The following is a 19644-nucleotide window of genomic DNA, read 5'->3' as shown; positions in this document are numbered from 1 at the left end:
CGGTCTCGCTGGCTTCGCGCTCCCTTTGATTTTCTGCAGCAATGCCTCGGCCACTTTTATTATCATCACCTCTGGGTAGCCACCCTTTCGTATCTTTGCTACCTGTGCGTGAAAACTGTCCGTAACACAGTGCTCGCATGACCTGGCAAGGGCTGAGTCTAGGGCGTTCATGACAATTCCCCTTTTGACGATCTTGGAGTGGGCTGACTTGTACGGGAGCACTTCCTTCCTTGACCTGGGATCATATGCCCAGCACATATGGAGACCCGCGTCATGTAGGCGAAGGTCAAGAAAGTGAATGGTCCCACCCACGGGGATCTCGTATGTGAAATTGAGGCCCTTTGCGCACGTCCTGAATGTATTTAGGACGTCCTCTTTTGAGATGGGGTTACTACTTGTCACTCCCCGAAAAAAGACCAGAAAGTCATCCACGTACCGGAAGATTTGAAAGTCACAGGTCCCTTCGAGAGCCCGGTTGACGTTAACGTCACAGGCGCCGAGATATATATCACACAGCACGGGCGAAAGTCCTGAGCCGATGGGTGTCCCACTCTTTTGTATGAAGAGCTGATCTGCTTGCCTGATGATGGTTGAAGACAGATATGCTGTAAGAAGCTCCATGAAAGCCGACGTCGCCATGCCTGTGTTGTTTTGGAATGCGATGATTCCAGACCTGTCGATCACTTCTTGCACCTCGGGGAGAAGGACCTCTTGAGGAATGGAATAAAATAGGTCTTCCACGTCGATAGAGAAGACGTTCATGTCCTTCGAGGAGCCCTTCTGTAGATATTGTACCACCGGTTCCGAGTTTCTTACAAGGAAGGGATCCTCTATCTCTAGTCTGGACAGATGCTTCTGTAAAAAGCCCGAAACGCACTTCTGCCACGTGCCCCTCTCCGAAACAATGGCCCTGAAGGGGATGCCCTCTTTATGTGTCTTGGCCGTGTAGAAAAGTTCCAAGTGCTGTTTGTTGTTGCCGTCCTTGATGCGTTTAGTGATCCTTTCTAGGCTGGATTGCTCGCATATTTGCAGGACTTTTGAACGCGCCGTCTTTTCTACCTGCGTAGGGACTGGGTGAAAATTCTTCTGCAGGGCGGCCTCACTTTTCTACTCATACAGTTGGGCTGGAATGATGACGAAACCCCCTTCCTTGTCTGCCGTTAGTAATTTGGCTTCTGCTGAGTGGCAGAACTCAATAACCTGTTTCATTTCACGGCCGCGGGACTTCGGAAGCTTTACGTCCTTGACGGCATCCACAGCCTGGTTGACTAACGCTGGCTGTACTTCCCCTGGAGCGGCTCTGGCGACCTTCCTGATCAATCCCAGGACATCAGCCTTCTGCAAGTTTGGCTGTGCACTGAACTTTGGGCCTAACTTCAAGGTGTTCATCACTCCAACGGGGACAGCTTCATTTCCCAGGACGGTGATATCTTTGGCACAGGGCGGGTTTTCTTTTTTCTTCGTCCTTGTCTTGAGGATATTCAGCTGGTCCTTCCACATGGCCTCCAGGAGATGTCGACCCATTTGTCGATAATGCGCATACTTAGCCGACGAAGCGTGTAACGGCTCGCCATCCTCGTAGCAATAGGTGTAAAGGCAGTCTTCATAAAATCTTGCGTGGCGCCAGCACTCACCTCTTAGGATCTTGGCCATGCGTCTTGCGTGTTCAGGAGTCGGAGTCATGAAGCCACATACCATCTGTATCTCATTGATATGGCGGTCTATCGCGAACGCTAGAGATCGCGCACGGCACTGCAAAGTTGCTGAGAACAAAAGACACGAAGTAATCCGCTGGTGAAGATTGGCGGTGGGGTGTAAAAGTACAGAAGTCCCCTTTGCACAGGAAATATACTGAAGGAGTGTGTGAAGGCGGGGTAGTTGGTGTACATTCATCGTGATAAAGCAGCACAAAGACGCGGACAAAGAAGGAAGACAGGACGACTGCTAACTCTCAACTGGCAGATTTTACTATAAATAAGTACTAGAATAGGTATTTAGAATAGGTATATAGGTATAGAATAAGTACTAGAAATAAGTAAAATCTGCCAGTTTGAGAGTTAGCAGTCGTCCTGTCTTCCTTCTTTGTCCGCGTCTTTGTGCTGCTTTATCACGATGAATGTACACCAACTACCCCGCCTTCACACACTCTCTCAGAGTCCCATGCGCAGGCCAGCACGCTGCCCACTGAAAATAAGGCAGGAGGCCGCTCCTGTGTTCCCTTCCTCGATGCTCTGGACCACACGCCAGCCTGTTTCCCTTCGTCGCTAGAGGTCTGCGTTGCTTGTGGATGTCACTGTGAACTATTAAAATTTACGCCGCCTTCACACTGTGGTGCTGAATGAAAGGAACCGCCGAGGCAATAATACAAAATGTAGCTGTCTTGTAGCACATCTTTTTTTACACCTCGTATTATTATTTATTTTATTTTTATTTTATTTTTATTTATTATTTTTATTTATTATTATTATTTCTTTATAAGCGCTCGTTCGCAGTCTCATGTAATAACCGCATATCTCCATCTGTCCCTGTCCTTTCGGGAGTTCCTCAGGGTTCAGTTCTTGGTCCCCTCCTATTCGTCATATATATTAATGACCTTCCTTCAGGCATATCTTCCACTATCAGACTATTCGCCGATGATTGCGTTGTATACAGGCAGATCAACTCTCCTACTGACCAACAATCCTTACAAACCGACCTTGCCCTAATTCAGTGCTGGTGTGATGAGTGGCAAATGCCCCTGAATATATCTAAGTGCTGCATCGTGACATTTTCTCGCCGACGTGTTTCTTATCTCCCTCCCTTCTGCTACACAATTAGCGATTTAGTATTAACCAGAGCAGATTCCTACAAATATCTTGGCGTTCATCTCTCTTCCAACTTAACTTGGAATGAACACATTAATCACATCGTGGCCAATGCTTCTCGCTCCTTGGGCTTTGTCAGACGCACCCTAAGATCGGCACCTGTCCATCTCAAGCTTCTAACTTTCACCACTCTGGTACGAAGCAAGCTTGAATACGCATCCGCAATATGGGACCCTCCTCAAAACTATCTCTGTGATGCAATCGAAGCCATTCAAAATCGAGCTGCCCGCTTCATTGTCAACGATTACTCTTTCACTACCTCTGTTTCCGCGTTAAAACTAAGTCTCAACCTCGAGCCGCTCGAACATCGTCGTCGCTTCGCCAAGTTAACCCTCTACCATAGATTTTTTTTCACCTTGCCTGCTCGACAATCACCCATCACACGCTCGAGTGTCATTTTTCCTCGCTTTGATCACACTAACAAGGTTACTCGGTTCCTCTGTATTACTAACGCGTTCTCCAAATCGTTTTTTTGCACAACTACCATTGAGTGGAACAACCTGCCATCATCAATCGCTACCATTGACGACCTTACAGTTTTCCGTAGCTCCCTCTCTCACTTTCTTCATCTTCAATACTAGTGTTCGTTCTGTTGTATTGCTGAGTTTATCGCTTTGTATACTTACTTGTATTGTTCTTATCCTGTTATTCCAAGATGTTGTTGTTATTTTGTTTCCTTATTTCTGTTTTCTGTTTATTTCTGTTATTACTGTTTCCATTCTCAATGTTCCATGATGTGTTCCAATATAATGTTCCCACCCCCCATGTAATGTCCTCCGGACCCTTGGGGTTTTTTGAAATAAATAAATAAATATTACAAAAGTCTACAGGGATGTCGCGAACCGTTTGGAGGTGAAGCATTAGGAGGTGCATGGACTAACCAGTTCTTAGTTTATTTATTTGTCTGTTCTATAAATTCGGCAAGATTCCGAGCGATGCAGGGAGCTCATGCGCGACAGTCGTGTGAGAAGGTATAGACGTTTTTACCGTCTCGCGAACCGGTTACCGCATCATATTTTTTTTCGGTTCAGTTCTAGTTCGCTCAAGGAGGGAGAAAAAATGTTTACAGTTCGGTTCGGGTTCGGTTCGGCAAAAAGTAACGTTTTTTTTTGCGGTTTTCGGTTACGGTGCAGTTCCGGTTCCAACCTTTGTTTAAGACTGCAGAATTGCGTGTCTGATATATTCTGAACGATAAGCTCGACACGAATGACAGTATAGACATTTTCTTCTTCTTCTTCCTTTTGTTTTTCTATTTTTCCAATGAGCGGGGAGAACATAAGGCAAAAGGCAAAATTATCTCTTAACAGCGCAGCTTGCGCGTTGAGCATCCTGCTGTGGTGTGTCGCTTTTATTGACATGCATTTCGATACACGTCCTTGTTGTCGAAAAGACGATCTAGTTGAATACAGCAAATGAAGCCAGCAAATAAAGTTGAATACAGAGATCTTATATGGTGCTGGTAGCACGTGCAGCACAGGGGAAAAAAAGAAAAAGAAAGAGAAGCGGTGAAGATATTTCAAAATTGGCATCCTGGTACGAGGCCAAGCTCTGCGACTCTACTGCGGTACGATCAGAACTTCAAATAAATAAGAACGTTGACGGAGAAAAGGGCACAGGTCAGCAACACTGCAAGATGTTTAACACAGGATGTTTAAACTAACGTGATAAAAAATTGTAACTGGCAATGTACTCGCCGGAGGATTGTGGGACTTTCGCCAATTACCGTCTAGAAACTTTTGCCACCATTTAGGAATGCTTTGGACAATTTTTAATTGAGGTAAATTTATTTTTTTCAATTGAAGTGTGAGAATTGCCAAGCGAACCTCACTTTCTTTTTTTTTTCTTTTACAGATATATGAAGTCCCCCACGGATAACCACAGACCCAACAAAAACTGCGCACAGTATCGTAACAGAAATAGCTGAAAAATTTGTCAGCCTTACGCTTCAGCCCCACCTGCTTGATTTTTGCGAAGACGCGCGTGCGACATGGGCGTCTAAAGGAGGAAGTGTCCCCGCCTTCATTTGTTTTTCCTTTCTTGTGATAAGAAGGTGTGCACACCTTCGGTGAAACACCGTGTGTACACGTACACAGGAGTGTGCCTTGCTTACCTGAACACGTGTGCGCTCCTCCTGCATTGTGTGGATGACAAATCACAGATATCCAGTGTCAGCAAGTTTATTTCCGGTAGCGTCTTTAAAATAATGAGTTTCTCGATGACTGGTTTTCCATAAGCAGACTGTACGTGGTTTTGGGTCCTTTGTGGGTCTCAGAAGAAGGGAGCCCAGCAACTATCTTGCATTTTTCGAAAAAAAAAAAAAAAAGGCTAGAGTACGAAAACAGCTGGAGGGGAAAAGAGGCTGAGTTGGAGCAACGTAGCCTTAGACTTACCGAGAGCTGTCTGGCTAAGGATAAATTTGAGCAGCAGAAGAGGCAGTGGAAGGCGTATATAACACTGAGGCATGAACAGCTTTCCCGGAACCCGGGCTCAGGGAGCATGTTGAAGAAAGCAATATATTTCTTGATCAACAGCGTCACCTCTTTGACACTGTGCAATATTTCGTTTACAAGCATTGCTAATAAAAATTGACCACTTTACAATAATGTGGTAATTTCACATGTAGAGGTGTGACAAAGGAACACATAGAGAACAGAAGCTTGTTATCAACGACGGGACAAGAACTGCGTGCCGGCCAAAGAAATACATAATCAAGAAATGCATGCAGTGTTCATGTCCATATTAGATATCTTTATCCTTTTTCATTTGCATACATTTGACAAACATGGTCCCCCTGTCCCCTCATTACTTGCACAAAACTGATTTTTTTATTGCATCACATTTTGGTTCATTAATTACACTGCATCATTACTATGACGAAAATGTGTATAAGGATAATTTGAGGTATTGCTCCAATGTAGATGGCTGCAATCCAAAAAACATGCTGACCTGGCTGCCGTACAAGAATTCTGTGTCAGTTTGCTAAGATTGTCTCGACTCTGTACATTTGTGAAACATTGTGCAGCAGGATTTTTTCTATTATTTTTTAAGTCGACGAATGCAAACATGTTAATGGTTTTCCCAATATCCCATTAAACAGCCTGCCGCACTGCATTCATAGTTGTGTTGAATTATTGCTGCTGGTGAGTAAGAAATATGGTCTCATCAAGAGAGAACGCAGAGGGTATGCAGGGCCTACATAGATAGTGAAACTTGAGCATTGTACCTTGTGCTGTACTCTATTATAGAGCCCACTGTCCCCCTATAGGATGCCTGTAAAATAATGAAGCTCATCAGTACTTGTTCTGTGGAGCTATAGAGGTCGTAAAATATTTAGAACGGAGGCGTAATTTAAGGTTAAAGTATGTTTTTCAGTTGCAAACTGCACTCTCTTTTCGATATGTATGTTTATTCCTCTCTGCAAACGTGGAAGAGGCATGAGGCAAAAAAGCTCCATTGAGCTTTAACGCGCAGTATTCAAGAGAAAGAGTTCGCATTTCCGTTGCTAGCTGGCATTACCAGTGCCGGAAGAGAGGGCTAAGGTGCACATGCCCCAGGGCCCCCACCATTGTAATACCCTAGCAACACTAGCGCTCTCAGCCACGGTTGAGCTCAACTGCGTCGAGAGTGCTAGGCTGCAGCGCGAACCGCAATTGACACGTCAACTGTATCCTACTTTCATCTGAGCTCCTCACCGTCAGTTGAGCGAGCCGACTGAACTGACAAACAATATGGACGCCTCCAACGCTGCGTCGTCGGCCGACTTTGCGATTGAGCAAACAAAACGGAAGCGTTTTGTCTGGACTGATACCATGACCAGACATCTGCTAAGCCTATGGCAGGACAACCTCGGAGCTTTGAGAAACAAGAAAAGAATCGCGCCGATCTACCGACCGATGCGGGTTGCCACGGTAAAACTTTTGTAGTTAAGCAACTGCGGATCAAAATGAAAAGTTTGACCAAAGAATACAGGTAGGGAATGCCATTCGTAGCTCTTCTTTACTTTTTTCTTCTCTCTTTCTTTGGGTTGGTGCCAAGAAGCTTGAGCTAGTACGCTTCCACCGCTTCCTTGGCGTGGTAATCGACTCGGACTTGCGCTGGGCTCGCCACATTAAACACCTTGAAACTAAAGCGCAGCGATGGCTCCCCGCAATTCAACATCTTTCTGGCTCAGGATGGGGCTGTGATCAGCGTTCCGTGTTCGCAGTTCACGCGGCGTTGGTGAGGGCGACTGTGCTTTACAGACTTCCTATTCTGCACAGGATATAAACAACATCATTAAATACCCTTCGGTATATGTTTGCTCGAAGCCTTCGTCGCTGCCTCGCAGTTCCAAGAATGGCTGAAACCCGGCAAGTACTGGCTGAAGCTGGTGAACTCCCCGTTGAGGTTCTACGTGAACGTGAAACGGCTCGGCACTTCCTACGTTTGCGTGCTCACATTCCCCGTAACCCGCTCCTCAAGAAAATTCGATACCGCCCTGAAAGGGACTTCTATCGAGTAGCGCAGAGGACACGCAAGACTCTCACTGGCTTCATAGCTAAGGACATTATACCGCCGGAAGCCCCCTGGTCCCTGCCGGTACCGCCGACTTTCGTAAGCCTTCCAAACCTTCTGGAAAGAGGAGATCAGGTCCCCCCTCAAGTCCTCCGAGCCCATTTTCATGCTCTGATAGACGAGAAGTTTTCTACGTTTACGGCAGCATATACAGATGGCGCATCCCGAAACAACAAGTTCGCCTCAGGGGATGACGCCGAAATAAACCATGTAAAAATAAAACGTTCAAAAATAAATCTCTTAAAATTCAAACTTTCAAAATAAACTCTTCAATATAAATCATGAGAAAATCAATGCTGTCGAAATAAACTGCGAAAAATAAACTTTGAAGAACAAACGCCTCGAAATAAATCTTTTAAAATCCACCGTCCCTGATTGGTGGATAGCCGACGGCTCTACGTCCGCCGCGGAGAATAGTGCGCTCATCGCGCTTGGGGTTAGCCGGGGCCCGGGGCAAGAACCGTGAACCAGGACTTCTCTACACCGAAAGTATGTTTTCTCTCTGCATGTGACCCGTGGCCACTGTTCCCAACTTAGTGGGGGGGGGGGAATGTTTTCTGATTGGGCGGCTGACGAATTTTATTGGTCGTGTATCCTGACGGGCTTTACCTTTCTCTCTCTCTCTCTCTGGCATAATAACATCCAATGCGAATGACCGTCGCCGCGCAATCCACAACACCGCCATAGCCACCCCCCCCCCCCCCCCAAGCCCGTTATCCTTGTTCACAGCCCCGCTCTCAACTGGTTCAAGTGTCAAGAGAGTGTGTCCTGTATTCATACGCGCATCGTCCATCGTCCTCATCATTTTTACACCGGATATTTAGAAATGCAAAGTTGTTATTTGAAGAAATGTACTTGATAACAGAACTAACATGAGTAAGAAACATCATAATAGCATGTTCCGCCGAAAACAACATCGTGTCGCCAAAGAAACTATCATATACATAACAATACCTTGCTAAGCCTAACCATGATTTATTTTAACAGCGTTTATTTTGAGGGCGTGTATTTTTAAGCGGTTTATTTCAGAAAATAGATTTTGAAGGGTGCAATTTTGAGCGTGGATTTTTAATGTTTTATTTTAAAAGATTTATTTCGGCGTACAGCCCGCCTCGGCATTCGTCATACCTTCCGAAGGCGTAGTGCAAGGACGACGCCTTTCACCAGCTCCCGTGGCTCAGTGGTTAGCGTGCTGGCCATGTCATGTCGAGACTGGGAGGTACCCGGGTTCGAATCCCGGTGCCGGCTGTGCTGTCTGGGGTTTTTCCTGGGTTTTCCTCAGACGCTTTCAGACATATGTCGGCACAGTTCCCTTAGAAGGCGGCCCAGGACGCACATTCCCCCAGGGCGTGAGTCGTGACGTTGCCCACATACGTGAGGCCGACAACGGCAAGCCCTATCACCACCACCACCACGACGCCTTTCACATCCAACCTCCTCCACAGCTGCGGAACTCTATGCCATCCTTTTCTTTCTACAACACATCGCTCATTTTACCCCGCGGGAATGGGCAGTCTTCACAGACTCCAAATCGGCACTGCAAGCTATTGAAAATTCCGGCATACGAGGCCCATCCGGACCCGTAGTTACAGACGTGTTAATGGCTCACCACACTGTCTACGCAGCAGGCCACAGGCTAGTTCTCCAGTTGGTTCCAGCCCATTGTGGTGTCGTGGGGAACGAGCAGGCCGACAGCGCCGCAGAAGCAGCACTCTCGTATCGGAAACGGACCAGTATTGTGATGCTGAGAGGAGACCGCCGTTCCATTCTGCGACCACTCGTGACATCCCTAGCTTCCCACGAATTGACAACCGACATTCTCCCTCCATCTATGTTCAGCAGAGTAGATCCAACGCTCGCTTTCCGCATGCCACGAAACACCCCTCGTCAAGGTGCTGCATTAATCCGCCGAATGCGACTCGATGTGGCCGTTACAGCTCAGTGGCGTTACCGCTTGAGACACGTTGACTCTCCCACCTGCTGCCACTGTGGTGCTCTTGAGGATCTGGAGCACATTCTTCTTCATTGCTCCCACTACCAACCTTCTCGAACCGCACTCTCCGAGTCTCTTAGTCAGCTGGACTCTCGCTCCTTCTCCCTATCGAAATTGCTTGGTCCCTGGCCCAATCCAGCCCAGCAACGATCTGCGCTCAAAGCTCTTTTGAAATTTCTGGACACCACCGGACTTCGATGGTTATTGTGAAGGGGCTCGTTATTTTCTTCCCCACATCCCCACCAGCAATGGGGTAGAGTATCGCCTCTGGCGATGAACCTCCCCACTCTCCATCTCAAAATGAAGTTGTTGTTGTGCTTGTGTCTTTGGCGTGTTGTAGCGCTTTCTTGCTTCGACTGACCATCCGTCGCAGCCTTGTGTGTTCGGTAGGAAGGTACCCACTTGCAAAGCTCGTTTTCTAATTGCAGCTCACTTGGTTTTTCTGAGAGTCAGGAAAGAGGGCGGGAATGATATGACTAATGCACGGTGACGTTGGCCGCACAGAAAAAGAAAGAAGAAGTACTTCCATCGACGCTCGGTGGGAGCCAGACTTTTTTCAAATTTCAAAAGTCATTTTTATGATTCCACCTTCGTTTTTCAAGTGAGATATTTCACAACAGTGTTCAGTTCATGTGAATGATTGTGGGAGCACCCCAGGCTTGAAATTCCTTTGGTTGCGAAGTCTCCCTTTAAACGGACTATCGCATCCGCCCTGGTCGATTCCAAACCTATACTGGCGTTTTACTCGGCGTCCATCACAGATAGTAACGCAGAAAATTCGACTCTCTGTCCGGGATTTGATCTCTGGAAACTCACCCGGACAAGGCCAATAAGTGAGCGCTCTTTGACACAGGCTACACCAATCAGGGACCGGCTGGACGGACCTTGGTAGCCTTGGCGACCGATCGGCAGGCGGGTTTGAAGAGCCGAAATACTCGGAGACAGCGTCTGCTCTGTGATCGAGTTGCAGAATGTTGTTTTTGGTTAGCGTCGGACGTGTTGCTACAGCCAGGAGCGTAACATCGTGTTCCACGCAACATGGTCACGTCAGAACTCACGCTGGTAAGCGAAAGTCGGCTGTATTTACCGAGGACTTTTCACTTAATATATGGCGATGCGAACGTCAAGCAAACGACCTCGGAGACAATCGCCTACGCTCCGCTCCCATTCGTGTGTCTGACTTACGTCGTCATGGTGTAAGCTGTATAGGGAATGCAAATCTTTAAAACTCGTTAATTCATAATGTAGGCTGTAGTATGTAGGCTGGAAGAGAAACTTGGCCATGCTAACTATGAAACGTCGACGAACATCACCATATCGGTTTCATACATACGTTCCCGGATGCGATAGTCCTTTTAATGTACAGGTAAAGATATTGAGGAAAAGCAAAAGGCCCTGGTAGCCACAGTATTTTGAAAGAAGCATTTTCAACAGCGTGCTTATTTGATTTAAGTACTAATAATAATAATCATTCGGGGATTTACGTCGCGAGACAACTGCGATCATGAACGACGCCACAGTGGTCGGATCTGTGGATTAATTTTACCCACCTGAGGGTTTTAAACGTGCGCCGAAATCTCGGTACACGGCACACCACATTTAACGTCCCTCACGGAAGACGGCATGTCAAAGCAACTTGTATCCTTCCACCAAGGTGCCACCGTCCTCGGCCGGGTTGGAACGCGCGATCTTGGGATCAGCGTGCGCTCACGGTACTGACTGAGACACCGAGGGCGACTTATTTTTTTTATTTAAGTACAGTGTAACATTGTTCCGAAAAAACATGTAATTACTCTCGTTAACAGGCTGTGAAAACTTCCAGTCTGGCGATCTGGTCGCGGCCATATGTGTTGCGGTCAGATTTCGGATCTGGTTTTATCCATCCTGACTTGTGAATGCTCGTCACAGTCACATGTTTTAGGCCAATTTGTTTAATGTTGAAGAAGATTTGCGTGAAGTCTCCCATATCAAAGTAAAATATTCTAACGACGGAATAGTGGCGCACGCATAAAAATTTTGTTGCCGTTCATTCAGAACTATCGTCATTGCGATCGCAGTTTAGTAACTTCGACTGGCGGTGCCAATGCATGAAAGAAGATGGAAGAAAGAAACAACCACGCTCCGTTGTGACCAGTCGAAGATAGAGCTCGTGCACCAGAGCGCTCTACAGCGATTTGTTGCTGTCAGTCGAAGATACCATTACTTAAAGGGACACTAAAATGCAAAAACAACTTGCTCTCAAATGAAAGTTCGTGTTTCAATTAGTATAATGCAAGCAAAATTAGTTAACACAGCGCTACCATTTGGAAGAAAAACACGATGAAAACAGAACCGTCTTTGGCGTCAGCGAATGGGATCCCCGGGAGGCAAAGATTGGCAGCATCCAATGAGACAGCAGGAGAAGCGTGCACATACCTATTGTGGCCGTGTGGATTTGGAACAGGTCCGACCATAGTGTTCCGTATATGCGCGGCACGCTGCCCATTTTTCAATACCGATTCACTGAATTGTAGCCCACAACAGTTTTCGCGAATGTTCCAATGACAACATTTATTTTCACGTCCTTCGGATGCGACGCCAGTCCTGTTCGCAACGCGCACTATGTTTTTCACGGGGACTGCTGCATGGTGTGGCACAGGCAACATGGGCCAAAAACACCGATGCGCGAGCTGGAACGAGGTTCAGTGCTTAGCGCCGAAGCAAGAAAGAGCCCAGTATAATTTCGATTGTAGCTCCGTAACGAAATCAAAGTTTTGAATTATGATAACAAGTACGAAATTAACATAGCGTGGAACGTGATTTGAAGTCAACTTGTTTTTGCATTTAGCGCCTGTTTAAGCCCTCTAGCATGCGTGTAGTGAAAGTGATATTCGTTCGGGAAGAGTGCACTTCACGAAAATGACACTAAATTAGCCCGTGTGACTTGATTTATAAGTAAGCGGAAATTCGACTTCAACAGAACGTCCACTGCAGATACAAGAGACCTCACAGTACAGATCCCGGATAGTGTGCAAACTGTAGGTACATTTGACCGGTACTGCATTTTAATGATTAATCATCATCTGACTGGGTCGAGATACGTACCGATTTCAATGTCTACTTATCGCCAACTGTAGGATGGGACAGGCGTTAGCTTGCCCACATCACGCTTCAAAAACAGACCACAAGAATTGCCATGGCGGACGGTGTTTCACGTCGTCCTGGCGGGGTATTGGGAAAAGTTTTCACCTAGCAATAGTCGTGCCTTTACAGGCTACGACACCGCCACTTCGCAAAGCTGACAACGAATTTCTCCTTGTCTGACGCCATCACGCCATTAGATCCTGTTGCGACGGTTTCTATAATGCTAAGCAGTTAATAACGCGTATATTTATTCGTAATATGCGTTGTCCTTCTAAAATTCGAACAAGCAAATGTTGATAGTGCCGTTTACCCAACAAAACTGTTTATTTTAATGAAAATATTTATTTTCCGTTTTAATACCAGCAATTTCGACTGCAGCGTAATGCCCTTTAACAGACTGGACGTTAAACATCAAAGAAAAAGAAAATATTGATAGCGCGAGAAGTACTGAAGCACTTTCCTTGATATCCGTACAATTCGAGATATTTCTACATACTTCAATTTAGGCAAATAGCCCTGTTCAATATCTCCAGAAGTAAGTGTCGCAGACAGGAGATGTTGTGTGTAGCGGCGCTAATAGTGGCGCCCGTACTAGATCCCCTAAAAGTAGAGCGAAGGTTCCGCTCCGTCTTAAATTGGCAACCGTACACCGCGCCTACACCGGCAGCTCCAAGACGCACTGTTTTCGAGAGCCTAGACCTTGCTTCAGCGACGCCTTTATGCGCCGTGGAGCGCCGTTCGTGTACACAAAACGTTTCGCCCCCAGACACCGCACCTTCCCCCGCACCGTACCATTCCACGCACGTGTGCTAACACATTGAAAGAGTAAAGCAGCAGTGGAAAACGCGGACATGACAGAGCGCGCAGTAAGCCTCACATTTCCCGCTGAAAAATCGTCTGTTCCGCCTCCCACGTACCTCTATCGGGTTCTCTTGCGTCATGGAGAGACGTGGACCCCACTCAGTGTCTTACGGAGCCCTAGAAGGAGCGAAAGCGGCCTTTGCGGTTGTGCACATCAAAGACCACCCTCGCACGCTGATCATGAGGAACCCGCAGCACTCGGTCTGGGGATTAATTTTGCTCACTAGTCCTAGTCGATTTCGAAATTATCGTGTCATTTTATCCCTCCTGTACCACTGCCACGGTATCGAGAGTCCCAGGCGCAGTAGTGGCGTAGTTCGACTGTTTCTGGACAGAATACACGACAAGAGCAGACGCCAGATGTTGAGAATATGCCGGAATTCGCTTTCTGAAATCCCTCCGAACTCCCTCCGAACTCCCTGAGAAGCAGCAAAAAATATACAAAAATATTTAAAAGAATATTTTCTAAACAAACTCTATAGTATTGACACAACAGATACATTAAATTTTCCATAGAGTGTCAGTACAAAGTCTAATGAGATCCTAATGTGCCCCAACTGGTTTTTTACGGAATATTGGCCGCCGTAATTCTATTGAAACGCCTATGAGCTTCTAACGAGTGAATTTCTATCGTTCTTCTATAGAATTCCTATGGAGGCGCAATATATGCTTCTAGCACCACAAATGTTTAGCATGTAGGACTGGAACATCAAAGAGGAATATATGAGAAACGAAAGTTTTATTTGTGCTAGTTGAATTTCCTTGACAGCTGTGAAGAGAGACCGAGCATTCAAACTGATCATCTGATGTGAAAGGGAATCGTCCATCTGTGCATCCTGGAAAGATGAAAAGCATGTACGCACATAAAAACACGCACACACACACATATTCTACATGCTATAATAAAATTACACTCAGGGCAGAGATTTATATGCTACAGATATCAGCCCACAGTGCAATAGTGTGTCTTCTAATCGCTATTTTTGCACATTTCCACGCCGCGAATGGGAGGTGGTGCGGATTCGAATCCTGTCACCGGCTGTGCTGTCTGAAGTTTTCTCTGGGTTTTCCGAAGGCTTTTCCAGACCAATGTCGGCACAATTCCCCCAGAAGTCGGGACAGAACGCATACTAACCCCCCTGTCCCCCTCTCCTTCCTGCTGTCCTCTCTCCATCTGTCCACCTTTGTACGCCGCTCATAGCAACAGTTGCTTCGCGGCGCTAACACGGTTGCACATTTCACAAATTACGTGTGGTGTGGACTTACAAATGCGTACCGAAGTTAAAGGTGCTGCGACACTTCGAGAGGTGTGGCTCTGTGCGGAAAGGGTTTGCGACAGGTCCATCCCACGTTATCCCAGATAAACCTAAAAGACGGTTCTTTGCTATACGATGTAAACCTTCATTAAAAGTTTCACAGCGAAGAGGATAATAGAAGCCGAGAAAACGGACACCCTCGCCACCGCCGGTGACGTAGCGAACAAGAAGTCACGTGCCTCCTTGTGCCAATGGGAATTGACGCAACTCTGTGCTCTATGACGTCTGCGCTATGACCGGGAGTGTGTTCGATGGCTCGTATCTCGCGAAGTGTGACACGCAGGACAGTAATTATTTTTCCGCAGTATTCTGTCATGCAGCACCGTGCATCCATGATGTAATTACCCGCATCCATGAGCGTCCCAACTCCTTTAATCGACGCCGCTTCTGGATTACACAAAGATTCTTCGCACAGGGCTAGGGATCAGTCAAGAGTACAGACCACCACTTTGGGTGGGGGTGGAGGGAGGGTTTCATTGTCGACGCGCGTAATCAGGGACGGGTGAGGAGCAAAACTAATGTGATGTGGAACCTAGCGTTATGGGGCGATCGCTCAACCGCTCCCCCCCCCCTCGGATCCGTCACCGCTAGGGATACTGTGAAGTATATGCCGGTTTGAACAAATCATGTATTTTTGGCAGAGCACGTTTGTATATCACTCCCATGTGGACAGATGGTCATGTATTGAAAAACAGCATGTACTGCCCTTCCCAGGAAGCTATCCTGTGTGGTCACTTCGGCACCAGTTAATAAACGTGCCTCATGGTAGCAAAAATATGATGCCCACCTGTATAGCACGCTTCGGCCAGGCTCTCACGAACAGCATGGACGGGAGCTGCTGTGCCTCCAAGTTATGTCTCGCCATAACTCCTGGTCATGGCTCCATCTGCCTATGTCACTGTCAGTACGACAGTACTGCGCTGTACTACGACTTCGCTGTAATACTGCGTAACAAAATAGTTTTTATTGGGGTGCATTCATCGGCGACCAAAACACTACGATAGTGATTGTGATCTCTGTAAACAAGCTCGCCGAAATTAAGGACAACCGTTAGCATCGGTTCTTCTTTCTATTATCTGGGAATGCATACTGCGAAACATATGACTAGCATGCCGTATGTTAAGGGAAGTCAGCTGTCAATAGATTAGATTTTATTTTGCTTATTTCAATTCCCTCGATAAAAGGGGAGACAGACTACAGCATCAGATATCGCTGGAAACTTCCCATGCGTGTAACCTGAAAAAACAATTTAGTAATATAACACTGACATGAAAGTTGTCAACCTGTATGAGCAATACAGATCATGTTCAAGGAGCAACATTTGAACATAAATTATGATGATGATGATGATGGTTGAGGTTTATTGGCGCAAAAGCACCAAAGGCCATAAAGCGCCAAAACTGTGGTAACGAACGTAACAGGGTCAAAACAAACCGATTAGGTCAAACATAAAGCATGTAAAAGGTAGCATAAAACATGACCGTAGAAATTAAGAAGCACACAATCATAGTGTATTTAAAGTAGCACAGAAGTCGTTTTTAACACCCAGTTTTCTTCCTATAAAACTGTTAAGTAGGCCAGTAAGACACACCATACGAAGTAATTTACACCACAGAGTCATAATTATCGCAGAAACTGAATTTAAAATACGCCGCAAAAAGCGACCGTGCGCAACGGTGGTGAAGAGCAGTACCAGCCTGTGATCTGCCTGGAACCTCGCGGTGACGCTATAAGGAGAACGCTCGCTGATTGGCCTAGAGAAATGTTGTCTGCTACTCCGCTGTCGTCTGCTACTCGGCTGTTCGGGGTTCTGATAAAGCCTTTCTCTTTGCTCGGTAATGCTTCGGCCGCTCCTTCTATCCCCAGTTCTCCGGGAAAACTGGCAAAACAGGTTTACGGCGGCAAAGGGACAAGGCGCTGACCCCCACTGACCGGCAAACCAGAACGAGTCTCCTTATGCCGTCATCGGTGACGTGCCATCATACCTCCTCATCCTCGTTATAGCTGGAGTGGCGAGTTAAGGGTGAAGGCGCGGAGCTATGTTTATGTGAGTTTTTTTCTGGGAAACAAATTGCACACATCAAAACCTTTCGCGCTACTCTGTATAATGACACACACACTTTCATCAGATGTCTTAATCTGAAATTTTTTTGGATGGCCCCCTGTACTCCTTTAAAAGCCCAATATGCCTAAGAAAGCTAAAAGTTCTCGAAGGAGCTAAAAGAGGTTCATCCCCCAGCAAAATGGCTGGATGTAGCGGAATGTAATCTCGATAAAATTCACGAAAATTACGACGACGATGATGTTCGTGTGCTGGACAGGTGATTAGGATGTACAGCACAGAGAGTTGCGCTGCACAGCGCAAACACTGGGGTGCATCCTCCCTGCGTAGCAGAAAACCATGCGTAAGGTGTTTACGTCCCATCCTGAGTCGGCTCAAAATGACTTCAAACGACCGGTTTTTGAAACGGAAGCTAGATCTGCCTATGATACCCTTAATAAAATCTAGTTCGTTCATTTCCAGAGAATCCCAGTCTCGCTGCCATGCTTCATTGTTTTTTTTCTTCTTCAGGACCGATCGAAGGTCCTGATAAGGAACCTCGAAAGGTGTTCTGTCATTAGAAAGAGAAGCCGCTGCTGCAGAATACGCGAGCTCGTTGCCGGGTATGCCAACGTGACTCGGCGCCCAGCAGAACATTATGGAAATACTTTTCTTGGTAGCTCTGAAAGCCAGGCGTTTTTGCAAGCTGGAGAAGGTTTTATTTTCTTTCTATTTTTTTCTTTTTTTGCGTGCTGAGGCTACATACGAGTTGCAAACAGCTGAGGGTGTCGAAACTGATCATTTGATGTGATGTTATATGATGGGATTTAAGGCTAAAATCACACTCTTACTTCTGCACTGAAGATTGAAAAGCTGTTTGTCAAGTAGTGGGACTTCGTAGATGTGTCACTTACCATCGCACACGAGACACCGGTTTGTGTTTGAGTGCCGTCCGTGTAAAAAGCTATGTGGTCTCCAAAACCTTGTTTCATGACTGCATATTGCTGTTGGAGCACAGCATGTGGAGTATCTTGCTTTTTAAATTTTGATAGTGAAATGTTACACTGTGGAGGCGGCTGCCGTGGAGGAACTCTTGCTCAAGTTTCCAACACAAAAGAGCTATAATGTGTAAACCCATAGTGTTGAACATCTTGCAAAAGGCACATGCTAAGTGGCTGGACCACCGTAGGTCTATTAATGAAGTGTTGTTTAAAGCGCGTGTCCTTAACACACGAGAGGGCCGGTTGATCAGGGTAGTCACTTATCCTTTGTGTATAAGAAGTGGCAAGATAAAACTATCGTCGTTCTAATGAGCATTCATCGCAGTCAATTCATCGGTTGTCAAAACTCCGGGACCCTCCCGTAGGTATGAGTATGAAGTACGGGTGACTTTTTGGTATACTCGTTTGATCAGACCTGAATGGGAAAATTTTGTTTTTCATGTGAGATCGTTGTCGCGTAGCGACCACGGTCAGTCGCATCCGATCATCAGACGCATACGAAATCAGTCGCATACGATCTGGCGACCTGCTCCTAAAATGTACAAATGAAAAAGACTGTGAGCACATCCTAAATGCACATGAGATGATGGGAAAAAAGATTCCAGCTTCTAAGCACGAAACACTCAACATTTGCATGGGCGTCATCTCAGTTTCGGAGCTGACTGACGTACCTGCCGAAGAAATCCTTGAAAATTTGGACTATCAGGATGTCATAGACGTTCGGAAAATTAAAATCCGTAAGAAGGGTAAATATATTCAGACAGGGAACATCGTACTAACCTTTGACAAAGCTACGTTCCCTGATAAGTAAAAGTAGGGTACCTTTCAGCAGATGTGCGACCGTACATTCCAACTCCCTTGCGCTGCTTCGTTGCAATCGATACGGGCACGCTGCTGACGCATGCCGGGGTCCTCCTTGTTGTGCACAGTGTGGTCAGGCAGGTCACGACACAAAGGAGTGCAAGGGGGTTGACCGCTACGTCAATTGCTCCGGTGAGCATCCCTCATTTTCACGACGCATGCTGAATGTGTCAATATCTTGTCCAAAGTGGAAATATGAGAAGGAGATTCTACATCTCAAGGTTACTCAAAACATCAGCTATCCGGAAGCAAGAAAAAAGGTAGCACCATATTTATTTGAGAAATCTTTCGCGGCGGCAGTCAAAGGAAAGCCACAAATGGTCACGAAACACACACATACTGGAGCGCAAACAAGCATATTACTGAACACAGAGGAAAACAAGGGAGTGGAAGATCCACTCCCACTCTACTCACGTCTGTGCCATCACCATAATCGAGGTCACCCCTGTCATCGCCACCCACGGAAATGCGATGGAGTGCGATGACGATACAAGCTCGCGAGGCTTATTCACGAGCGCGAGCTCCCAGTCCGAAAGACAGCCAAAAAATACCGTAATTTCACACGTATAAGCCGCACCGCAGACAAGCCGCAGGACGCGTTTTTAGGAACGTTTCGAAAATTTTCTGGCAGATAAGCCGCACTCGCAGATAAGCCGCGGGCAATACGAAGCGCCTGATTTGTGCGACAAAGGAAACCATAGAGAAGGCCATAAACCCTGTGGTCCATACTCCGGGATCGGCATAGTGTACAACAAAGGAGGTCAATTATAGAGTTCTACCGGGATCGGATTGTGCCCTTGCTGGGCGGTTTTCGTGGATATCAATGGGTCAGTGGTCTTCCAGAAGACGTGAATCACTGTCACCACTTTCGCTAAAGCTGCTTGGGGGAATGCATCAGGAAGATCAATCTACTCGAATGTGGACCCGTCCCTGTTACCCACGAATAGTGGGTAACAGGGGTTCAGTGCTGTTACAGAGAAACTGTCGGCCCTTTCGTTAAAACATGCGTATGGGGAAAGGGGAAAATACC

General features: G+C 46.5%; 1 pseudogene; it reads right to left on the bottom strand.

Annotated features, from left to right (window-relative positions):
- Positions 1 to 12559: 12559 nt before the first annotated feature.
- Positions 12560 to 12690, bottom strand: LOC135386475 (U4 spliceosomal RNA; annotated as a pseudogene).
- Positions 12691 to 19644: the final 6954 nt, after the last annotated feature.

The sequence above is a fragment of the Ornithodoros turicata genome, chromosome 2, assembly GCF_037126465.1.
Source record: "Ornithodoros turicata isolate Travis chromosome 2, ASM3712646v1, whole genome shotgun sequence".
In the NCBI taxonomy this organism is placed as follows: domain Eukaryota; kingdom Metazoa; phylum Arthropoda; class Arachnida; order Ixodida; family Argasidae; genus Ornithodoros; species Ornithodoros turicata.
This window is presented reverse-complemented; position numbering and strand designations above follow the sequence as displayed.